Here is a 25,257-nt window from a genome sequence, read left to right as displayed (position 1 = left end):
GTTACAGTATGAGTTAGGTGGTAATAGCTTGAAGGGCTGGAGCAGGGTTTTCCAGAAGGCTGTATATGCTCTAGATCAGCATCCAGCATGGTGCTGTTTCTCTGGTAGTTGAGATTTATGGTTTAAGAGATGAAGATGGAAGTGGTACCATTCACCGTTACCCTGGTGATCCACTGGCACAATTTGTGCTTCCTATTTTTGTGACTTTATGCTTTGCAACCAAGAGTCCTTAGCTGCAGTGGGAAGAATGCTTCTACACAACAATGATTTTATTGAACTGGAATTTAGGACTGTCATCCAGCTACTTCCTCCTGCCTCTTAATCAACAGGCAAATAAAGGGAGTTACAGTGTTTTGACTAAGGTGAGTGATCCTGAGCACCAAGAGGAAATTGAAAAACTACTCCATAATGAGGGTAAGGAAGGGTATGTCTGGAATTTGGGAGAGCCCTTCGGTAATCTCTTTGTGTTACATGCCCTGTGATTAAGGCTAATGAGAAACTATAATGATGCAATCCAGACCCTTCAGGGAGGAGAGTTTGGGTCATCCTACCAGTTAAAGGACAATGACCAGTTTAAATGCTTGCTGAAGGCAAAGTGATAACAGAATGAGTAGCAGAAATTAGTGATAAATACCATCTATGACCATGTGATCAATTGCCAGAAAAAAAAAAGGACTATAATTGTCATGAGTATTTCTTCCTTATTTTCTTTATGAATACATTTGCATGTTTATATGTAAATATAATAAGCAAACTTATTTGTTCTCTTATTTCTCTTATTATCTTACCATGTAACATAAGAATACTTGACTTTATATCAGTATTAAGTATTGGTAATTTTTCATCATCATTTTTAAGTTAGGAGATATTAAGAGAAGAGTAAACATCAGTTAGGGACTTAACCTCTTCTTCTGGGGAAGTGTGTTGTCAGTTGTATGCAGCACAGTTGTATCATCTTAAGTGAAATTATGACCTTGTTATTGTATTTATTTGAAGATTAAATATAGTTTAAGGAGATACATAGGAAGACAAGGGGAGGACATGAGACAGAAAGGTTTTGTGTCAACTTGACTGAGCTAACATATGAACAGATAGCTGGCAAACATTATTTCTGGGTGTATCTGTGAGGTGTATCTGGAAGAGATTAGCATTTGAGTTTTGTAAGCTGAATAAAGGAGATCATCCTCACCAATGCAAGTTGACATCACCCCATCATTTGAGGCCCTACAGTGAACAAAATTAAAGGAAAGGCAAGTCTTCTCTCTGCTTGAGCTGGAATATCTATCTTCTGCACTCAGACATCAATGTTTCCGGGTTTTGGGGTTTAAACACTTGGCCTAGGGGGGTCTGGGTGGCTCAGTCAGTTAGGCATCTGACTCTTGATTTTGGCTCATATCATGATCTCATGGTTCGTGAGTTCGAGCCCTGTGTCAGACTCTCTGCTGACAATGTGGAGTCTGTTTGAATTCTCTATCTTCCCCTATCCCTGCCCCTGTCCCCGTCAAAAATAAATAAGTAAACTTAAAAAAAAAAAAAAAAAAAAAAAGATTTGGCCTAAAACTTACACTCTTGGACTCCTGATTCTTGGGCCTTTGGACTCCATCTGGAAGTTATATCATTGGCTCCTCTGGTTCTCAGGCCTTTGGACTTGGACTAAATTTCACCACTGGCTTTCCTCCTTCTCCAGCTTGCAGATCTTGGAACTTCTTGGAATTCCTATAATAAATTCCTATAATAAATTCCTATATATATTTTTTTCATCTGAAATATATATATATATATATATATATATATATATATATATATCTTTTCAAAAGCCTACACCCTTTGAAGAATGAAAAGCATCACAGAAGACAAGTAATATTAGAGAAGGCATTATGTGTATGATCAAATTGTCTGTATCGTACATTACCTATACCTTTACGCTAGAATATAGGTCATTTATTGGGAGTAAACTAGAAATGGAAATAGAGACTAACTGGAAGTGATGAATGTATATGAAAAAATTATCTATCTATAGGTATCTATATGTATAGATCTAGATATATATTTAGCTTTATTTCTTTGGAAAGCCCTAATAAATGTGTGTAGTAGGATTTGAAAGATGGTCAAGCCATCACTCAATATCTGAAATAAAAAGCCAAAGCTGACTTTATTGTTTGCTTTAATAAGAGAGAGCTATGCTGGTCAGGCGTACAAGGTCATATATTAGGTCATCCTTATACAAGGATTCAGGGAAGCATGGTGCTTAGCGATTGGCTAACTTTACTTCTAGACGTGTAAGTAGGCAAACATAATTTGTAGAATTATGACGCTATAGAAGGATGACACTGTTGTTAACTGGTTGAAATTCAGGGACATATTTTTAAGAGATAGTTCATTGTTGATTGGCTGACTTTCAAAAGCAAGCAGCCAACATTAATTGGTTGGATTAATGTTTGTTGAAGTGGTTGTATTTGTCAGGGTTCAAAAAGAGAAGCATAATGGGAATGTGTATACATCAGTATATACAGATTTATACCCATATCTGTCTACTCTTTCGTCCTTCCTTCCTTCCTTCCTTCCCGATTCTGCTTTGTAAGTGGAAGTCTCTCTTTATCTCTAGGGAATGCCTAAGCCCTCTTTTGAGAAATTCTGATTCAGTCATTCCCACCCAAAATAATCTCTCAAGTTTATTGTCTATTGATTACAGATTTTTTCTTTTGTTAAATTTTTTATGTTAATTCCAGTATAGTTAACATAAAGTGTAATATTAAATGATTATGGATTTTAATTATATCTGCAAAATCTCTTCATGGCAACACCTGGATTAGTGTTTGATTGGATAAGGGGGAAAAGTTGTGTGTGTGGTATAAAATATCCATTTCTTCTCTTCCATCCTCCAACTTTTGTGAGATACTATCTCTTATAGCCCACCCTATCCAAAAACATACTAGGAAGGGAATTTGGGGGATCTATCCAAGATGAACCACCATAAAGTTATCACACAAATTTTCTGTGACCAGAGAGAAAATCTTTTCATTTGTGGGAACTTTTGTTATTCTTATCAATCTTTTCCACTATTTCCTTTCTCTAATTGTCCCCTTTCCTTATACCTCACAACTTTTTTATAATTCACTTACTGCATCCAGGAATGTATGTGGCATAGAATAAAGTCAAAGGAAAATCACTTTGTTCCTGGTCTTTCTTTTCAAAACCCTAGGCCCTTTGGAAAATGAAAGCATCACAGAAGACACAAGTAATATTAGAGAACATATCATATGTATGATTAGACTTCATTACTGTCTATTACCTCTACCTTCAGGCTAGAATGTAGATTATTTGTTGGGGGTAAACTAGAGATGGAAATAGAGACTAAGTGGAAGTGATGGATGTGTAAGCAAGGTAACTACAGGACAGAAGGCATGCTGGGTAATGCACTGAAGAGCTGGCCTGACCCTGTATGAGTTTAAGATGAAGGCAAAGTTCTACCTTCAGTTTAGGTAATGCTATACAGAAGAACTGACACATCTGGGATGGGAAAGCACTCTATTGTGTATGTCTTTAGGTAGATACGGTTGCTTAGAATCAAAGATATTTCCTATTCCTGGTTGAGACAAGTAGATGACCCACATGTACCTGAACAGCACAGAAGTAGCAGAGGATATTCTTGGACCTGAAGGAATATCTCAGGTGTGACCTTTGTGGACCTAGGTCTGAAGTCTGTATAGATTAAAGATATCCTACTGGAAGCTTTAGTTAATTGCTGACTTCAAGAACTGTACCCAACCTACAGCCCCAAATCAAATTAAAAAGTATAAACTTAGATACAGTCTCCTGGAAAAGTGTGGGAATAACTCTCAAAATGATTAATACCAAATTTCTTCCACCCTGGTAGAGAGGTGGCTCAAAATAGAAATTAGTAGAATTTATAGAAAATAAACATATAAATTAAAATTCAAATACATGAAATCCCTTTGGTTTTTATATTTAATAATGATCAAGTTCTGAATTGTAACTGTAATTACCATCCCAGTATTTTCAATACTTTCTATTTGGTGCTTGAACTGGGGCTCTTTCCCTCTTTGGCTCTAATTCAGTCATTGGGCTTCAAAAAACTGCCTAAAAAAGCCCCCTTGCTCCCACCTTTTTTGAAGAATTTACTTCTTATGGATCATAAGAATAAGAATTTAAAACTTTAAGCCCTCCTACATTCTGCTGGTCAATGAATATGTACTACAGTATGTAATAATACCTAAGTCATTCCTCCACTCTGAACCCGATCCAATTCTATTATTTGATTTTGGAAATGGATTTTGAACATGGGCCTGTTTGACTAATCAGATGATCATTTTCCTATTCTTTTCTATTTAAATGCTGAGTGGCAGAGCTGTATTTGGGAGGGCAATGATTTCATTACACCAACCAGGGGAACTGCCATTCCAGCAAAATAACAAAAGCCAAGTTGGCTAAGGGAAAATGTTCCCTATCACACTGAAGGAGCCACAAGAGAAATACCGACAAATGTCACCTCAGACACAATGACTACAGGATTACAGAAATCTAATTAGCTATTTCATTAACTGAGTCTTGTCTGTGGAGATGGCAAACAATGAGGACGCAGAAACATCCATTCATTGGAAGTATACGGAACTGTCAAGGAGATTGTTCAATAATTTGTTCTCTGTATTTCTTCAGGTAGTGGAGGTGGGGCTAGCAAGGTTGAGTGACTGATTTAAAAAGATGCATTTCAGAGGGTTTTTAAAAACAGACCACTTCCAGGGAGCTAAATCTGCTGTTGTGGATAATATTGACACTAATGCTTTAGAAATTTCATTTCTTTATTCCAAACAAGCTAATTAGGTAAATTTATAGACATGATATACCAAAGATCGCATCTGAAAAAAAACATGAAAAAGATGCTATTGGCACAATTGCATTTTCATACAGCCCTTATACTGTCTATGGATTATAGGTTAAAACTCTTGGAAGGCAAGTGCCTGATCTTATTAGTTCTTATTTCCATAGGTTTTAGTGTCCCATACATTTGAAAAGTAACAAATAAGTGAATGAAACAGTTCTTAAAAGGAACAAAGGATTTTAACTTCAAAATAACAAAGCAGGAAAAAAAAAAGTAAAGCAGAATGAATCTAAGAGAAATGGAAAGAAAGTGATGTTCCTGTTACAATTTGGTTGAAACAAATTACCTGGTCTTCAATTTAATTTCCTAGTAAAATGTTAAGAATTGACACTGGATTTTGATGAGGTTGCTATTGTAGATAAAACCACTGAAACAGCGGTCCAGCTTCTGTCAATTGTATCTTTATATACTTTAGGGCTGGCCAATGTATCCTTAATGCACATTAGCAAAGCACACAGTGCATGATTATCCAGTTACCACTTCCCTGGTGTCATTGGCAACTGTTGCTTTGTGACTTGGCCTCTCTCACTTAATAGTTCAAAAATTTACATTGGTTAATGGTAAGATCTTAAGGCTTTACCCAAGCTGCCTTCCAGGCATGGCTTCCAATACTTCAGAGAAGCAGATAGATGTATTGTTCCTACAGAGAGATGCATAAAGAAAAGTGAGTGAACATTCTTTTTATTAACAAACAAAGCAAAGCAAAACAAAACAAAACAACAAAACCTAGTAGGCAAAAGGCTATGGGAAGAAAAGGAAGACCCAGACAGAACGTGAAGGATGTTGGGACTGGCCCTTTAAGATAACTGAATAGTCAGCAGAAGGGAGTCTTAAGTAGTCTAATGTTATTTATATAATTGGAAACATACCACTCTCAGTACATTAAAGAGCAATTTGTTTCCATAAAGTTGTGAGGACATTCTGAATTTTAGAACAACTTGATGTTCACGTGGATGCCAGGGTTCTGATTACACTTTATTTCAAGGCTGAATCTACATATAAAAGTATGTGAGCTGTTTCAGTTCTGCCAAGACAGCAATTATGAAATGAGATGCTCAGACAAGCACGTTGGCTACTTTATTCATAGGATGTTGTATAGCCCAGCTGATTGACTTTGGGGGGCAGTAGTTCAAGCATCATGAACATAATGCAAAGTTTCTTCTCTTTAAGAACTAAACTTTTAGTTTCCCATCCTGTGTTTGCGTTTCAGAATATAACATAGGAAAGAACAAAAGGCCAAACTTCTAACCAATGAATAAGCACTTACATCTCTATGAACTATCACTTTCCAGTTGAAGAGGTTGTGATACAACCCCCCAAATTCAAGACAGTGATACTTAAAAAGATCATCTTCAGAAAAATAAAATTCAGCAAGAATCACCAATGGTAATTCATGACATTTAATTTTTTTTCCAGATATATTGAATTTGTTCAAAAACTAATTTTCTACCCAAAGTAGGCACCAGAGCAAGCAAACCTAATAATAGAATATTGGTTTAGAATACTAAACAATGAGATTAATGAAGTAATGCATTGTATTGGAGAAAACTACATTAAAAAAAACCCTAAATAACAAAATTGGTTACATTAAGTATAAAAACTAAAGAAAAATATTTCTTTAAAGAAATATTTAAGAAAAAGAAACCTTTAAGGCTTCTTCTTTGCTCTTTATAGATTTTCAGGCAAAAATGTCATTTCAAAGGCTGAATTTGAGTTGGTTTCTTTAAAAAGGGCTAATGCCGCTTCATTGACTAGGATTAACGCTAACCTCCCTTAGTTAAGTGGAGTTGGCTGTTTGTTTGAACTGAGGTCTCCTGGATATTTTACTGACATCAGTGTTGATCAGTAAGAGATAATGAGCTCATAAATGTAAATATTATGTTTCTTAGTGAAAATAGAGCTAAGACAATATATTCCCTCAATTTCAATTCCTATGTGAAACTAAAACACTTTTAAAAAATCCTAGTCATATGAACTGAAGCCTATTATGTCTCCAGCATATACAGTTTCAATTTCTTAATCTGTAAAGTGAAGCTAATATTAATACTCATTCTTTAAAATATTATACAAATGCTGGCGAGAATTAATAATGAATTTGGAGATAATCATCCTTAAGAAAATGATATGCTTTTCTATATTACTCATATAAGTAGGAGAGACTCTCTTAACCCAAGTCTAGTTGAAAAATAAGAGCTCTTCTAGAAAACCAACTGATGCTCATAGCACACTGCACACTGGAACTTATGGCAAGTTACATGCTGATTACCCTTTAGAGCGATGGTTCTCAAACCGTGGTCTGGGAAGCTTCAGAGATCCTTAACATACGTCCAGGGTTTCTGTGAGGTCAAACTATTTTCATAATAATACTAAGACATTAATGACATTTTTTCGTGGTGTCAGCATTTACACTGAGGTTACAAAAGCGAACTTGGTGAAAAGTGCCACAGAAAGAATCAAGGCCATGACGCCAGGGTGCACTAGTGATCACTGTGCCCTTCACCATCACACACGAACCATAAAAACCATGCCAGGACAAGGGCAAGAATGTCCTTGATGAAATAATGAATAATAACTTTATTAAATTTCCATCCTTTAGTACACGTTTATTTTGTATTCTGTGTTACCAAACGGGAAGCACTTCTGCTTAAAACCGGAGTAAATTGTCTCTAGGGACAACGCTTTTATAGTTGGTCGAGTTGTGCTCATTAGCTGCTCTTTTTCATGCAACATCATTTTTACTTGACGGTGTCTGACAGATGAACTACGATATCAAGATGGGCCTTTTTGGATTTTCCCCCCAAAAGGCACAAAGTAAGGTTATCACTGTATGGAAAGGTAGACAATTTGTTACCAATCATAGAATATTATAATTTCAAGTGAGAATTAGGATTTGGGAAGACTTATATCTGTTATGTGAGATTGACAGCTCAGTTAAAAATGTATCTGCTGATAACTGTGGGCTTTTAAACAATGCAACTTTTGGTTTAATGAATTGGATCAACATTTGAAAGTTTTGCATAATTCAGTGAACCAGTGTTTTTCAATTGATGAATTCATGTTGGTACAAATCTATTCAAGAGTAAGAGATCTATTCAATAGATTTGAATGTGATATAGTAAGAAAAGTTCATGGATGTGAGCTGAAACTCCACATTGCAACTGACATTAAGAAACTGTCTCTTGGGGTGCCTGGGTGGCTCAGTGGTTAAGTTTCTGACTCCTGGTTTCAGCTCAGGTCATGATCTCATGGTTTGTGAGTTCAAGCCCCACGTCAGGCTCTGCACTGACAGGGTTGAGCCTGCTTGGGTTCTCACTCCCTCTCTCTCTGCCCCTCCTCTGCTCACTCTCTCTCAAAATAAATTTAAAAAAACATTAAAAAAAAAAAAAAAGAAACTGTCCCTTGGTGTGTTTTCCTATAACATGAAAAATATATACAAAATTATTTTAACAGGTTTTCAAGTACTTTCTAACTGTATATCTATATATGAAGCTGGATTTTTTTTTTTAAACAAATTTCAGCCAAAGTAGCACAGCACAATACATTGCATGCATAGGCAAATATGAAAATCTAGCTATCTTCTGTTAAGTAAGTCCTTAAAGAAATTTAAAAAAAAGAAAGAAATTAAAGAATACCCCTCTTTTCACTAATTATTTTTGTTTTAAAAATGCAACTATTTTTCATAATGTCAGTTATTTATGTTAATCATGAATGGGTATATTATTTTAGGTAAATCAAATAGTGCTTCAGAAATTCTCAGTTTTGATTTCATATCAGATAATATTGCTAGACATAACCACATAAAACAAGTTCTTTGGGATCCTTAGTCAATTTTAAGACTGTAATGGGTCTTGAGGCCAAAAGGTATGAAAACTGAAAACTGCAATTCTAGTACATGTATGTACTTTTGTTCCCCCCCCAAAAAAAAAACAAAAAACTTCACTAATTTATTTTTGTTTTAAAGTTTATTTACTTATTTAGAGAGAGAGAGAGGGCAGGAGGAGGACAGAGAGAGAGAGAGAGAGAGAGAGGATCCCAAGTAGGGTCCACGCTATCACCACAGAGCCCAATGTGGGGCTCGAACTCACAAACCATGAGATCATGACTGGAGCCAAAATCAAGAGTTGGACACTTAGCTGACTGAGCACCCTAAATTTTATTAATTTCTAAACAAGTTAATGTCTGTTGTACTTTTCACTGTAATCCAATAATTGATAAAACATTATTCACAATGTTGAATTATATGTATCAAAAGTTTTAATTTCTTTTGTTTCTATGAAGACCAAGTTAAAAGTAAAGACCTTTTTTAAAGAGCTTATAAATTAGATGTGGGTGAAGTAAATGTAAAATAAAATACTAAGGGAAATATTGTAAAGATTTGGAAGGATTCTGTCCATAGTTTGTAACATCCTTAAATCCTTGCTACCTTTTGAAAAAAAAATAAAATTAATAATCTTAAGAAAAATTACAAATATATACCAGGTAAGAAAGTGAAGTAAAACTCAAGTCAGAAGTACCATGTGCGTTGGAAAGGTCTTGTTCCCACAATGAAAACTACTGTCTAGGGCTCCCGGGTGGCTCAGTCAGTTAAGCGTCCAACTTTGGCTCAGGTCATGACTTCACAGTTTGTGGGTAAGAGCTCCACGTTGGGCTCTGTGCTGATGCTCAGAGCTTGGAGCCTGCTTTATATTCTGTGTCTCCCTCTGTCTCTCCCCCTCACCCGTCTCTCAAAAATGAATAAAAACATTAAAAATTTTTAAAAATACCGTCTAATCAAAAACTCTCTGTATTGTAACTAATAAGATATTTGAAGTATATATGCATTGCTTTTAGTGGTATATTTTGACCACTCTTGAAATTAATTGACCAAGGGGCGCCTGGGTGGCTCAGTCGGTTGGGCGGCCGACTTCGGCTCAGGTCAGGATCTCACGATCCATGAGTTCGAGCCCCGCTCCGGCTCTGTGCTGACCGCTCGGAGCCTAGGGCCTGTTTCAGATTCAGTGTCTCCCTCTCTCTGACCCTCCCCCGTTCATGCTCTGTCTCTGTCTCAAAAATAAATAAACATTAAAAAAAAATTAAAAAAAAAGAAATTAATTGACCAAATATAGTTGTGCTAATACTAGTATTGAGATTTTAGTTTTGTTATGGTTTACAGAATTCATTACTTTTCTATAAATCTAGTTTCTTCCATCAATTTATACCAACCTCATTGACAGATGGTTTACATAAAATAAATTCAATTCATTTTTAGTATATATTTGTTAAGTTTTTGATAGTTATTCCCTGGTGTAACTATCCGCTCATCTTGAAATAGAACATATCTATTACCTAAGAATAATCCTTTACGTATAAATCCCTTTTAATCCCACCACATAGGTGGGATTACGTATAAATCCCTTTTAATCCCACCACATAGCATCTGATTTCTGATTCTAATCTGACATTAGGTTAATTTTACCTTATAGTGAATTCAGTACAAATAGAATTATGCAATATGTACTATTTTATGTCTCACTACTTTCGTTCAGCAAATCCTTTTGTATAATTAGTAGTTTATCCTTTTTAATGCTGGATAGTATACATTGTATGAATACCTGTTGATTCATTTACTCGTTTACCTTTTGGTAAACAGTTGAGTACCTTCAGTTTCGATCTACTAAGAATAAAGCTGCTACAAACATTCATGAACACATATTTTTATGCACATTTTTTTTCCTTTTCTCTTGGGCATACCTCGGAGTGAAATTGTTGGATCTCTGATAAATGTATAATTAACATAAAGAAAACTGGTGAACTTTGAAACAAAATTATTGTACAATTGTATACTCCCACAGGCAGTGAGTAAGAGTTCTAGTTACTCAATATTCTTGCCTAAATTTAATGCTAACAACTTTTTTTTTTGTATATTTTCTTTTATGTAAGTACTCTTATCTTTTTGGGGTTTTAATCACCATCTCCCTGATAATTAATGATGTTGAGCGTCCTTTCACGACTTCTTAGGCATTCTTATATTTTAAAATCCTGTAACCATTATTATTATTTTCTTATTATTATTAAGTTTTAAAACTTCTTCACTTATATATTATGGATGTGTCTTTGTTATGTATCTATCATATATGCATTTGTATTTTTGTGGTTTTCCTTTTAATTTTATTAATAGCATTTTATTAATGACATTTTATTCACCACATCCTGTAAAGACCAGAGTTTTACTTTGATGAAGTCCAAGTTATTATTGCTTTCATTATTTTTATGCTTGTTTTATTATATTCTTTAAGAAATCTTTGCCTATCCCACACTTATAGAACTCTTTTCTTATATTTTCTTGTAAAAGTCATATTGCTTTACTTTTTTGAATTTAGGTTCATGATCTATTTTGTGTTAAGTTCTTGATATACTATGCTATATCATAGTATAATAATTAAAATAGCTTGATATAATATATAATATAATGTAATATAATATAATATAATATAATATAATATAATATAATTAATATAATACAATTTGATTTGAGTTACCTTGGCACCATTATTCATTGGCCATCTCTGTGAAGAATTCTCTCTGGGTGCTCCATTCTTTTCTATTATTCAGTATATCTATCTTTATATCAAATAACTTGGAGGCAGAGACCAAAAATACATTTCTTATTATGTAACAAGCATTAATGTGGATTACGTTAAGTCTATAGATCAAGTTAGGAATAATAGACATCTTACTACTGAGTCATCATTTTGTCAAAAACTTTTTTTCTTTTTTTCTTTTTTTAATGTTTATTTTGAGAGAGAGAGAGAGCAAATTAGGGAGGGGCAGAGAGAGACAGGGAGAGAGAGAATAACAAGTAGGCTTTGTGCTATCAGCACAGAACCCAAACAGGGCTCCATCTCATGAACCGTGAGATCATGACTTGAGCTGAAATCAAGAGTCCGACATTTAACCAACTAAGCCACCCAGGCACCCCATCAATTTGTCAAAAACATTTCTACATCTTTTGAAATATCATGTACTGTTTCTCCTTTATATTTTTGATATGGTAAACAACATGGATTGATATATGAATTTAAAATCAATTTTGCATATCAGGAATACACCCCATTAGTCATGGCACATTCATTTTTATGTATAGATGATTACATTTTTACAAAAGAATTTTGTATCTATTTTCTTGAAGAATATTGGTTTTTGGCTTTCATATATATTTTGTGGTTTTGTTGTCAAGCTTGTAGCTGTAGAATATGCTTTGTGTATTTCAAGCATTTCAGTTTTTTGAAACTTGTTTTATGGCTCACAATATGACCTTCCCTGTTGAATGTTCATATGCACTTGTAAAGATTAGTTATTAGGCCCTTTTTAGGTATAAGTTATCTCAAGTTACTTGATAGGGTTTTTCAAGTGTTGTATATTCTTACAGACATTTGGTGTGCTTGCTATTCGCTCTGTCAACCAATGGAAGCAAATGTTAAAATTGCCGGCTGTGGTTCTTTTTTTTTTTTTTTCCTCAATTTTGCTCTGTGCACTTTGAAGCTTTGTTACTAGATGCTTACACATTTAAAATTGTTAAATAGGGGCGCCTGGGTGGCGCAGTCGGTTAAGCGTCTGACTTCAGCCAGGTCACGATCTCGCGGTCCGTGAGTTCGAGCCCCGCGTCAGGCTCTGGGCTGATGGCTCGGAGCCTGGAGCCTGTTTCCGATTCTGTGTCTCCCTCTCTCTCTGCCCCTCCCCCGTTCATGCTCTGTCTCTCTCTGTCCCAAAAATAAATAAAAAACGTTGAAAAAAAAAAAAGAGAAAAAAAAATAAAATTGTTAAATATTCTTGCAAATTGATCCTTTATCATTATAAAATATTTCTCTTTATCATTATGATCCCTCCTTATCTTTATCTTATGGTACATATATTTTTTATTCTTTTCCTCATATTCTTTTATTATTTTTCTTTGACATCACAGATATCTGCATAAAGCATCAGTGCAGGACTTTTAATCAAAGCAGGTGGTGATTCATTAATTCAGCTGAAGGTCTTTGTGGATATCTGATGACCAAGAAAGTATACCTCTCTGATTGAAGTTATCATTACGTTTCCTGATGTACACAGCTGTCCAGAAGCAGTTAAAATTCTTGTATCCTATGTTAAAGGTGTTCTTTGGTGGTGTCTAAGAGCATTGTTCTGTCCATAACTGCATGGTGACATTTAAGGTTTTTCATCTTTAGTTAGTTGTTTGAACAATTGTTTTGGTAAACGCTTTTGTCACTACTGCTAGTTAGCTTTGAGCCAAAGCTTAATTTCCGTTTCCTATTTTATCCATTGTTAATTTACCCTTTCTTGATTTATTTTAAATATTCATAGTAATTACCTTACGTTTAAAACAAGGCAATATCCTGTGTTTTCTGTGTTTTCCAATTCCCTAAGCTTCAGTAACAGTTTTAGTAACCTTTGCTCAGTCACACTTTCCAAAGTATTTTTAAGTCTTTAACTCACTCTATGAAAGCATTTGCTTTAATTTACAGTTGTTTCTGTTTTCCTGACTGATTAAAGACTGATATTATATTTGCTACTAGAAATAGTTTTAGAAAATATATCCCTAATAATGGCAATCTAAGATTAGTTTTGTAATTAATGAGAACATATCATACTAGTAGTCAGTTCTATGCAATGGAAACAAAGGAACTTATTACACACAATTGCTTAGAATGGCATACCTATTGAGATGATGTTTGGGAGACCAAGGTGCTGATCCAACAGAATATTAGTCTAGAAATGAGACCAAATGCCAACAGACTGAATGGTTGCTCTAACTTCACTAAAGATATTGCAGATACAAAATAACAATTTTAGAGCTTAAAAATCTTGGCTCCATACCCGTTAGAGACCCAGCAAACTTATAGAACTACTCTAAAATAACTGCTTATCATATAGAAACAGTGTTCATTATCTGTAAGCCGTGAGCAAATAGTTCTGTTGCTTAAATTAGAAAATAAGTTAAATTAACAATTTCACTAAGTATGATATGTGAAAGTAAGACTATGCAATGAGAAAGAGTGGAATTCAGTACATTGTAATGGGGATATTTGAGTGAATGAAGATGAATGAAAAATCATAAACTCACAAATACATTGAGACTCCCTTGCTAGCTGGGCAGCCTTTCATTATACCTTTGAGCCTCTATGTTTGTAGAGACTATAATGTTTTCATCTGAGGAAAAGGCTTTTTAAGAGGATACTGTTCTCCACAAGGTCCACAACAAAACCCAGACACATAACTAGAGTCAGACAGCAGCAGTCAGAATACCCCATGCAGATAAGAACAAAGTCTGGATTCCATGAATATAGCATGAACACTGAAAGAACTGAAAGATTGTGTGTGTGTGTGTGTGTGTGTGTGTGTGTGCATGCACATACATACATATATACATACATACAGAGGTAGAGAGTGAGAGAGAAAGAGAGACCTGGGGAATGTTTTTAGGGATTGATTGAATAAATTTTAAGGTTTTAAATCAAAGAATAAGAGACATCACATTGAATTGAACCAAATTAATCAATGTGGGTACAACTTATCAGATAGTCTGGATTCACTGAGTTAGCTTGAGCAACTGTCAATGGCTTTAGTAATTTATTTGTTGGTTGACTATAAAGTGGACTCAGTGGCAGCCTATAATAAATTCTGCTCTGTCTCACCCATCGGATAAATGTCTGAGTTCAAATGTTGTAGTTTTCAATTTCTTGCATTCCTGTTTAATTTAATTCTATAGATTTCAGTCCTCTTGTGAGATTCTTCAATTAGCGTCTTTCTCCCTGTTTTTCTCCATTTCTTGAATACAACAATCATAAATGTCTAAAGTCCTTGTCAGTTCATTCAATATATGTACCATTTATAGGGCACTTTCTATTTTCCCTTATATTTTGATTTTTTTTCTTGACTTTTGGTCAAGGTGTTTCTAGTTTTGTTTTGTTTTTTAAACATTATTATTTTTAAAGGAATCCCAGATACTGAGTATGAAAAGTATAACAGTGTTGCCAGGATTTTTTACCACAAAACCTGAGATTTGTTGTCTTGCCACGTCGAAAAATGAAGAGGTGGGCACAAAATGAGCAGAAGACAAAAGTTTATTAGAATATAAGATTAGAAAGGAAGACTAGTAGGGAAGCTCTCTTTACAGAGAGGGGACATTGGAAAGTAAATGCCTGAGGACTATAGGCAAGGGTCCTTGTTGTATAAGTTTCTGGTCAGCCCTCCCCCTAACTTCCCCCTTATTCCTTCTCAGATTCTACTCTTAATGGCTTGAAAGCTCTAGGTGCTGGGTTGTCCATTCCTGACTGGTTTACATTGTATGAGGGGTGGTCTATGGCCATACTTAGTTCTCTTCAAATTCCTGAGGGGAGTAGGTGGGGTCTGTTAACATTCTTGAGAGGAATCTTATGCCTGAGGGGCTTGCTGTAGTCAGACACTCCCAGCATCATTCAAAAATCAGTGTTTTTCCCCACCCAGGGACTTGAGGCCCTAATCTTTCCCTCTCAGCCTACTGAATCCTATCTTCTCCTATCATAACAAATGATTTAACTTCCTCTAAAAAGAATTTATGTTACTGGTCATTAGCAAAATGTAGTAGTGGACAATTCAAGCAAGAGCTATGCTACATCAGGCTTAGTTTACTCAGTTTACCCTTGTAATACTCTGGCACTGCAGGGTTTCCAACCAACAGTCTGATGTCTCTGGCAGGGTTCTTCTTCCTAATAGATCCTAAACTCTAATTCAGTATTGTATTTACATTTGATAAATGTCCAAAGCTGAAAACCTATCATGTACTTGTGGTTTCTCTGTCCTCATAATTCCCTGGGAAGTTTCTTCAGGTTTTACGATTCTCAGAATTACCAGCAAGTGTCCTTAAGGGTAGAAGATTCTGTGGTCTATTCACCCCCTGTGAGATTCTTAGTTTCTGAGATTCTCCACATTCTAGTGCCTTAAGCCCTTTAGTTGCCTCTGAAGCTTTCCACTGCCCTCAAGTAGATAATTTGTGTAATTTTTATGTAAATTTTCTAGTTGTTCCATGAAGATGCACTGGTCTGCTATCTAAAACTTCCTAACCGAAAATGGAGTTTGAAAATATTTATTTAATTTCAATATATCTAAAGGGAATATTAAGTGAATTAAAATAAATATGTATCAAAAAGATGAATATAGTGACTAGTCCACTTTATGCTTCTTTTGCAGGGAGAAAGTGAGCGTGTTTAAGTGTAAGAGACAGCTACATCATGTTTGATGAAAGCACAATATTGTTCTTGTATTGTTCAAGAGTTAATTGGAGTTAGACCCAGTACAGATGACCATAGGAGACGACACCTCTACTTACTTTGTTCTCCACAGTAATTAATTTCCTTTTGTTTGTTGAACTTCCTTTTTTTTTTTTTTTTTTTTTTTTTTTGCACGCATCAGTATCTTAGGTGCTAGAAACTATATTACTCAGACTTTGTTAGCAGTAGATTCAAACTTCGGTTATACTAGTAAAAGGTGCTCACAGAATAAGAGAAAAATAGAAGAGAAGCAAATATGGTTATTTGCTGCTGTATGCACTTCAGGACATGATAAACATGTTTTGATGGAAGCATTTGGGTATCTTCTTCTTTTTTTTTTCCCTTCTTGAAAATTACACAATTGTTCTGAGAGGACCAGAGATCATTGGCTGTAGTTTTTTGAATGTCTTGTATTAATTTGCTAGGGTTGCCATAACAAAGTACTCGAGACAGGATGTCTTAAACAAAAGAAATTTATTTTCTCACAGTTCTGATGGCTTGGAAGTCCAAGATCAAGGTTTGGTCAGGTTCCTATCCCCCAAGGCCTCTCTCCTTGACTTGCAAATGCCCACCTCACTGGGTTCTCACAGGGCCTTTCTTCTGGGATGCACATCCCTGGTATCTCTCTCTCTTTGTGCCCAGATTTCTTCCAATAAGGACAGCTGTCAGATCATTGTAGAACCCACCCTAAAGGCCTAATTTCAATTTAAACAAATCCATAGGCCCTTCCTCCAATGCAGCCACATTTTAAGGTACTGGTTCAGTGTATGAATTTGGGTGGGATACTACTCAGCCCATAACTGGGTTTCTGATAATCAGAATGCTACCAGAAGCTTTACTGACCTGGAAATCCAAATCCTTCTCACACTTTTGTAAAGTTTTATTCCTTCTTTTAGCTGTCTTCCAATTGAAAACACTTAGGTGTTTTGTTTTGTTTTGTTTTGTTTTGTTTTGTTTTGTTTTGTTTTACTTAACCTTGTCTGACAGTGAATCAAATATATCTTTATTTGAGGTAAAGAACTCTTAATCAAGAAAACAATTTAGGAATTATCTAGATTAGTGTTAGCAAACATTTTGTCCAAGTTAGTCTTAAGTTTTATGGGCCAAGAAGCAAAATCAAGGATATCATTTAAATGTTTACATATTTACATAGCCATTTAAAATAAACAATTTAAGAATGTAAAAAACATTCTTAGTTTGTGGGCAAGATTGGGTTCCTAGACCATATAGTTTCCTAGTCCTTGATCTAAATTATTTATTTTTTTCTAGATACAAAATTCTGAAGCCCAAAGAGGGGTAAAAAACAAAGTGTTCAAATCACATGTGAACTATTGGGAAAACACATTAATAACCAAACATTGATCAGTTTGCACACTGCTTCTTGGTTGAATCCTTTGTCTTCTCAAAGAAAGAGTATTAGATAATAGCCACTATTTCCACATTAATTTCCTTATTAAGCTGTGTAGTCTCTGGCTTCCGGTTCTGTATTTTAGCTAAGACTGAATCCAATAATAGGAGATTTATAATTCTCTATATGCACACTCATACAAGATTATGACAGGAGTGGAGAAGCTAAGGTAAAATGTTGAAATAAATGTTTTCATTATGTGAATTAAGAACTTATTTTTAAAGAAAAGTATTTGTTGGAAAGATGATAGTTTTCATCACTTGTGGTGTTTGTTTTCCTCAATAAATTACATCAACATGAAAATCTAAAAAAATTTGACAACTTAGATTTAAAAGACCTTTTGCATATACAGGCCATTGTGTCAATGTTTCCATCTTCAAAAGGTAGACATAATTAACAGGATTTTTTTGTTTTGTTTTATTCTTAAAAATTCTAAAGGTTCAGATTTGATTCTTTGTGTCTTGGGGGGAAAGTCATATTCTTTTACACTTAAAAATAAATATTAGATAAAATTTTCTACTATATTTTAAACATCTGTAAACATGCAATGCATATATAAGCTGAGAAAGACTAGATAACTCGCTAAATCATGTTTTCTATGTGAAATACATTATTTACTAGTGGGTTTCCAAGGTTACATTCCTTAAATTCCCAAAGATTTAGTTTTATTTATTTTTAAAATTGGAGTATGATGGCAACTACACTGATTTTTTAAAAAAGGTCATCCTGTGAGATTGCATATGTATTATACATATTATATATATAAACATTTTGGGGCGATCATATTTTCTACTATGTAGAAAGTGCTTCCTGAAGGTTGACTATTTCCTATGTTTATTTTTGATTCTACCATTTACACAATGCATGGTTGATAGGTAGAAGAGAGACAGTCAGACAATGAGAAGATAGAAGGTTATATACCTAATATCTCAGTACAGAAAACCTATTAAGTGAACACCATTAGAGAAAAGGTAATAGACCTATTTTATAATATAAATTTGTGGGTTTTTTAATTGAGTAAGGAAAAAGAAAAAATTTTAGGTGCTTCTCTTTGATATCAAGTTAGATTAGCTGTTTGAGCTGTTTTTGTAAAAGAGAAACTCATAATCATTACATCTGCTTTTAATAGAGTAATAAACAATCCCTCCTTTCAATAATCCATGATCCAAGAAAAAAGAAATATGTTAAAATAATAAGGAAAAAATAGGTGTACAGATTATATGACTGAACATGAAGAATATGTAGAAAATCTTCAATAGAATATGCATAAACATATTTATAAATAAGTTAGGCAAGGTAGAACAACATGAAGGTAGTGAAAAAAACCTAGTATTTCCATATAATAATAAATAAGAAGCAGATAAAAATCATATTATATAAAACCAGTTATAAAAGCACCAAAATATATCACATAGGTAGGAATTAATTTAACAAACATTGCACAAGACTTCTGGTTGGGGAAAAATATTGAGAATAATTCAATAAGATAGATGGGTAGATACCAAATAATACATGATCATGGGTTGCAAGTTTGACTTGTATAAACATTTCACTTCTTTCTGAATTTGTTGATAAACAAAATGCAATCTTAATAATTCCCAACACTTTAGTTTTTCATTTGTAAAAGTTGATGAGCTGATTCATAAAATACACATTGAAATGTATGAAGGTTCAGGAATAGATAAGATACCTTTTAAGAAGATCACCTTTGGAATATCTGGTCTAATAGTTAGCAGGAATTATTTTAAAAGGTTTAACAATTATGATAATGTGATATGGCTACTAGGTTAGATAAATACACAGACCAGAATAGAAAGTTCAGAAATAGACTCACTCATTTTTAGAAATTTGATATACAGTAATGTGGCAATCCAGAGCACTGTATTAAGAAGAAAAAAATCAAGATGCTGTGTAGGTAGCAATACATGAAAAAATAAACAAACTTGACCCCTACAATACATGAAAGTAGAGCCCAGATTGATTTTAAATTTAAATATGAAGGGAAAAAACTATAAGATTTTTAAACAATTTTATAAGAAATTGTTAACTCCTTACAGTATGGAAATAATTAAACAAGAGTAAGAAAGCACTGTTCATATGGGAAAAATTAATAAAGCAGACAGTATAAAAAATCTTGTACTTCTCTTGATACCTTTTCTCTTTTTAAAATTTTTTTTTTAATGTTTATTTTTGAGAGAGAGAGACAGAGCTCAAGCGGTGGGGGGTGGGGGTGGTGACAGAGAGAGGGAGACACAGAACCTGATGCAGGCTCTAGACTCTGAGCTGTCAGCGCAGAGCCTGACATGGGGCTGGAGCAAATGGACCATGAGATCATGACCTGAGCTGAAGTCAGATGCTCAACCGACTAAGCCACTCAGGTGCCTCAGATACCTTTTTATCTAATAAGGATGTTTTAGTTACATTTTGGAAGTTAGTTCTGATCTTTTAGAGATGGAAGCTTATATTTTTACCAGTAAAAAAAAAAAAAAAAAGATATATATATATATATATATATAGATAGATAGATACACACACACACATATATATACACATATATATACACACACACATATATATATTTTATCTATATCTATAACTATATCTAATATATATATCTTGGAATAATTCAATTGTGTGTGAAAGTGGATGGGATAGAGATGAAACTAGATTGTCCATAGAGTAATAATTCTTGAAATTGGATAATGATAGACATACGTTCATTATGTTCACTTTGCCAATTTTCTCTTAAGTGCTTGAAAATTTTCACAATAAAATACTTAAATCAACAAAGTAGGAAAAATCATTTGCCATGCATATAGTTGCCAATGAGCTATGTCCTGAATTGGTAAAGAACCCCTAGAAATCAATAGGACAAAAAGGTAACAGAACAGTGGCTAAGAGATTTGAGCAGACACTGGACAAAAGACATTCAGATTTCCAATGACATAGGAAAGGGGATCAGCATCAGTAGTCATAAAGGAAATTTAAATTAAAATTGTAGTGATATACCACTGCACCCCCACCAAATGGCTAAAATTAAAGCAAACAAATAAACAAAAGATTGACAATACAAACTGCTGTGGTTTCTATTTCTCTACTGAGACAGCACAAACACAAAAGATGTGGCACAAAAAGAACTCTTAGATATTAAAGTATAAATTATTACCAACAATCCTAGAGGTCCCAATCAGGCTTCATAGGCCCACAGACGGGAAAGGTGCCATGAGGCAAATTACAGAAGATCTTCACTAGACAGAAAGCCAGAATTCCAAATGCAGTGACTGTGTAATTTTCCCCTGTGGAGGAACTCTCCTTGCATCAAGAAATAGAGATCATCTTGACCAGTGGTGCCATGTTTTAAAAATTATCTACCTTCAAAATAATCCCTTTGGAAAACTCAAGAAACTTGAATATTTCAATTTAACTTTTAACAACCCTGAAAAAATTAAGAATTTGGAAAGACTGAAGGGTCTACAAAATTTACCTTGAATGTGAATTTCACTGGAGAGCTGATCAACAGAAAAACCCTGCAGCACAGCATCTATCTGAAGGAGCTCTTTTGCATGTATAACCCAAGTGCTGACTTTGAAGGATACAGGAAGATGTTGGTGGCAATTCTTCAGCAATTAAAATGTGGGTTGATAAATAAAGGAAGTTCAGAAAAGATTCAGGAATTGCAGAAGTATTCAGTAATTGGGCAGGAAAGACATATTGTCTCAAATGTGCCCAAGATAGAAACATGTGGCTCAGAAGAGACTTCAAAAATAGCATAAAAATAGACAAGAAGAAAAGTTACCCGGTTTTGCCAGATATTGATACACAGATATCACTACTGTCCTATCATCTTTAAAGAACAAAGACCACCAGATGCTAGAAATAGAAGAAATGGAACTCAATCAAAAGAAGTCAGATGAAAGCAAAGAAGACCTAGCATTCTGGTGTAACCTCTGAGTTTCCTTCTTAGTCTACATTGGAAACTCTTAGACAGATGGAAAAATAATGGAAAGACCAAGAAAAATTATGTGCTACAAGCAAGAAAGGGAAACCACCAGAACTTTGATCAATGAAGATGGAAAATCCCTGAAAATAAATGAACCCCAAACTTAACTTCTCTGTGAAAGATGATGAAAGACATAACCAGATCATCCTGAATCTTGCTGTCTATAGGTAAATGTGATTGATGTCGATGTTCAATCACCCTATGTGTGAATAATGGCTAAAGGAAAGTCATTTCAGCTTGCACTTCCTACAGAAGTCAAACTTTAAAGCAGCTCTGCTAGAAAATCTCAGACAATAGGGTGTTTGGGAATCATGCCCCAAACAGAAGTAATTACAGGTGGCAGAAAAGCACCCAGGTCTGTGAAAAATACCTTGAACATCAGCAGAGAGCAAACAAAAGAAGCAAACAAACAGAAATTAGAAGTAGATTCTAACAAACACACAGTCCCTATATGGCTAATATAGTTCAAAAAGAAAAACATTCACCCAGAAGTGTTGGATCTGAACAAAAATTATATCGGTTGATGAAGATCCACATTTGGCAGATAACCCTGGAATGCCTCCATTGATTTGAAACATCAGGCTGCATTGTCATAGACTATGACCCATAACACTTAGTTTTACTTAGTTCAAAGAGTGTGTGTGTAACACACATTTATGGAGTAAAGAGAGTTATTTATCAGTATTACTACTCTAAAGTTTTCACTCTCCTATACTTTGTGTATTATTACTTAAACAGTTTAAAGTTAAAAGGAGACCTAAGTATCTTATAGCTGATTATTTGTTTATATAAAGTCTTGGCTAGGGAAAATACTCAAAAAATTACTGTTAGGGCACCTGGTGGCTCAATCAGTCAGACTTCAGTTCGGGTCATGATCTCATGGTTCATGAGTTTGAGTCCCACATGGGGCTCTCTGCTGCCAGCACAGAGCCCACTTCGGATCCTCTGTCCCCTTCTCTCTCTGCCCCTCCCCTGCTTGCACGCACTCACGCACACTCTCTCTTTCTGTCTCTCTCAACATAAATAGATAAACTTAAAAAAATTACTACCAATACTTTGCAGGACACTTTGGAATCATCTACTGTATTTGAACTTATACATTTCCCATGATCCAGCAATTCTACTTTTTGTGTGTACCTGAGAGAAAAGCATAACAGAAAAGTTATAGAAGAACTGTACAACAATACGCTATTTCCATAGGATAAATAAGGAAAAATTAAAACATAAATATTATATAAAAATAAATCTACATAATGTAAAATCTGTTTGTCATGTATCTATCTATCCATATATCTAAGAGTCCTTCTATATATAAAAGTTCATTTACAACTGTTAAGTTTATCTACACTGTTAAAATTTAGGACATTAAGTACCTATAGGAAGAAGAAGGGCTAGTGAATGAAGTAAGACCAGGGCACCGGTTGCATCTGTGATGCTGGCAATGTTTTATTCATTGCCCTTTTTTGAGATCTCACAAATATCCATGTTTTGATAACTTATGGGTGTTTACATTTAAGGTTTGTGGGTTTTTGGATGTGTGTGGTATACTTGCATATATGCTTGGAAAAAGGAAATTAGCTTAAAGTGAAATATTTGGTAATGCATTTGGTGAGTGTTCAGTGTATGTGAAATGTCAAGAAATAAAAATAAGCAGTGATCGGTCTTTAAGTTGTCACTGTTACCTGGAGAATGACAGCAGAAATCTTTAGATGCCAATTTGCCTGGATTCCAATGGACTCTTGGAATTCTTTCAGTTTGGGGCTTTAATAATTCATTCATAAGATCTAGAGCTTTGCTTAATATCTAAGAGAGTTATTGTACATAAATCATAAAGCAGCTTTGTAATGTTTTCCTTAGCAATTTATGCTAAGACAATGCAGACCTACTCTTTATAGACAAATTGTTCCAATGTTTATCCCATGTGTATCTCAAAACATTCTTTGATTTTATTAATGTCTCTTCTTAAGATCCAAAATCCCTGATCTAAACCAACTGATTATTTTACTTCAATGAATATTCATCTTTAAAATTTATTGGTAGCACTTACCACTTGATACTCTTTTGAAATCTAATCATTGACTCTAATTTTTGAGCCCCTACTTGTCATTAGGTAAGCCTGATTTGTCTGTGGCAATCTAGTGCCCAATATTCATGAGGAAAAAAAAAAGCACCTATTTTTTTTTTAATTCAATGTTGAATGGTGTCTAATTGGATTGGAATCAGGTTGATAATATTCTTAAAACCCTAAAGTTACAGTCTTTAATAATAAAGATTTTAAAATCCCAACCACTGACTTAACCAATGCAAAAAATGTCTCAGTTTTGCTGGGAAAAACAGTTTTCCTTTAATATTCGTAAAGCAAAAGGATGCCGTTTTTGTTTGTTTGTTTGTTTTTCAATACACTTTTTAAAGAATTTGAGGAGAGGACTTGTCACTAACATGCTGGTGTCACTGGTGCTGCAGCTCACACCTAGAAAAGAATGGAACTATCATCTCCTTCTTCCTTAAAAAAACAAAACAAAACAAACCCCCCCATCCTAGATGTGCCATTTTTAAAGAAGAAAAGTAGCTTACTACGTGTAAGTTCAATGTTCAATGTCTACTTAGGGAAAATAATGTAAAACGTGAAGGATTAATTATATTACTGCTAAACACTTTCAGAGTCTTCTGTAAACTGAAAACTATAAAGGGCTTTAATAAAAGGCTGTCACATGGATTATACATATATATAGGACAAATGGGTGTGAGTGTGTATATATATACATTATGCATCATCAAGAATTCCATATAGATTATGGCAAATACTTCTGATTTTAGCTTAGCAAAGTGTGCATTGCTACCTTTCTGAAGATAAAAAATTTGAGACCCAGGGGCGCCTGGGTGGCTCAGCTGGTTAAGTGTCTGACTTTGGCTCAGGTCACGATCTCAGGGTTTATGTGTTCAAGCCCCATTGGGCTCTGTCCTGACAGCTCAGAGCGTGGAGCCTGCTTTGGGTTCTGTGTCTCCCTCTCTCTCTCTGTCCCTCCTCTACTCACACTCTAGCTCTCTCTCACAAAAATAAATAAATATTAAAAAAAAAAAAAATTAGACCCGGATGGGTAGTGTGTGTCCAAGATTCTCCAGCTAGATGCCAGTTGGGTCTGGTACCTAGTATATGCTTGAAACTGCACTGTGGGGTTACATGCAGTCTTTATCTAATTACATATTCTTTAACCTCACACACACACATACACATACAAGTCCATTAATATTCCAGTTTTATTGACGAGAAAACAAAGACTTTCAAAAGATACATCACTTTAGAAACTTAGAGTGAATTTTTGAGGCTGTAGATTTGTGATAAGACAGATCTGAGTTTGCATTTCTATTTCCATCACCAGGTACTTAAACTCATATAAGTTTATTACTTGAAAAGTATGACAGTAAATTTTAATCACTAGGACATTTTGTGATTATAAAATTAAAATAAAATAAAATAAAATAAAATAAAATAAAATAAAATAAAATATAAATAATGAGGTAGCAGAATACATGACAGAGTGTTTAATAAATGCTGTTTATTAAAGAATAATAATCCTTCATGCTTCCAATCAGAATAAAACACTACCACGTAGGAGCATTTGGGATATGGGTATTTTAAGTACTTGTTAATATATTATTTATT

The 25,257-nt window shown here is 34.4% G+C and overlaps 1 pseudogene; it reads left to right on the top strand.

The window, feature by feature from the left end:
* Positions 1–263: 263 nt before the first annotated feature.
* LOC125928910 (dynein axonemal assembly factor 11-like) lies at positions 264–22,166 on the top strand (annotated as a pseudogene).
* Positions 22,167–25,257: the final 3,091 nt, after the last annotated feature.

This window comes from Panthera uncia, chromosome D1, assembly GCF_023721935.1.
Source record: "Panthera uncia isolate 11264 chromosome D1, Puncia_PCG_1.0, whole genome shotgun sequence".
Lineage (NCBI taxonomy): Eukaryota > Metazoa > Chordata > Mammalia > Carnivora > Felidae > Panthera > Panthera uncia.
This window is presented reverse-complemented; position numbering and strand designations above follow the sequence as displayed.